General features: G+C 45.3%; 1 pseudogene; it reads left to right on the forward strand.

Moving 5' to 3' along the window:
* The first annotated feature begins 410 nt into the window (after positions 1 to 410).
* On the forward strand, positions 411 to 507 carry LOC144576854 (small nucleolar RNA U13; annotated as a pseudogene).
* Positions 508 to 989: the final 482 nt, after the last annotated feature.

Here is a 989-nt window from a genome sequence, read left to right on the forward strand (position 1 = left end):
TAAGCTTCCCGAGTAACTGGGATTACAGGTACACACCACCACATCCAGCTCATTTTTGTATTTTTAGTAGAGAAGGCGTTACACCATGTGGGCCGGGCTGGTCTTGAACTCCTGATCTCAAGAGATCCACCTGCCTTGGCCTCCCAAAGTACTGAGGATTACAGGCATGAGCCAGCATGCACAGATAAAAAGGTGTGTTTTTTGAGACAAATGAACAATGTACAAACAAAAAATAGGGAACAGCTGGGGGTGGTGGCTCATTCCTATAATCCTAGCTCTTTGGGAGGCTGAGGTGGGAAGATCGCTGGAATCCAGGAGGTTAAGGCTGCGGTGACCCATGATTGCACCACTCCCTCCAGCATGAGTATTGCAGCAAGCCCCTGCCTCAAGAAAAACTAAAATTTTAAAAAATCAAAACCTAAGCATGACAATTGGGTTATCAGGCTATTTTATGATATGTGCCATTCTCAGAACTTGTTACGGCATCATCACATCACTCATCCGACACCAAAATTAAAAAATAAAACCCAGAAACTCAAACTAAAAATATTTGCAAATCCATAGTGTTATGCGTTGTGCTCTGTCTCCCTGAAAGACGCTGAAGCCCTATGCCACAGGGTCTGTGGATGCGACCTTATTTGGAAATAGCCTCTTCCCATGTGATCGACCTAAGCTGAGGTAATGAGGGTGAATCCTAATCCAGTGTGCCTGGTGTCCTTATAAAAAGGGGATGTGTAGACAAAGACACCTACAAAGGGAAGACGGTTTCAAGACAGAGACAGAAGACCACCTGCAAGCCAAGGAACTCTGGAGGCTCTGAGAATCCATGAGTGAGACCTGGGACGGACCTCCCTCACAGCCTTCAGAGAAAAAACAAACAAACAATAAAAAATCCCTTGATTTCAGACTCCTGGTCTCCAGAACTGTGAGAATAAATCTCTGTGGTTGAAGCCACACAGTTTAGGGTACTTTGTTAAGGCAGCGCTGGG

Source organism: Callithrix jacchus, chromosome 6, assembly GCF_049354715.1.
Source record: "Callithrix jacchus isolate 240 chromosome 6, calJac240_pri, whole genome shotgun sequence".
Lineage (NCBI taxonomy): Eukaryota > Metazoa > Chordata > Mammalia > Primates > Cebidae > Callithrix > Callithrix jacchus.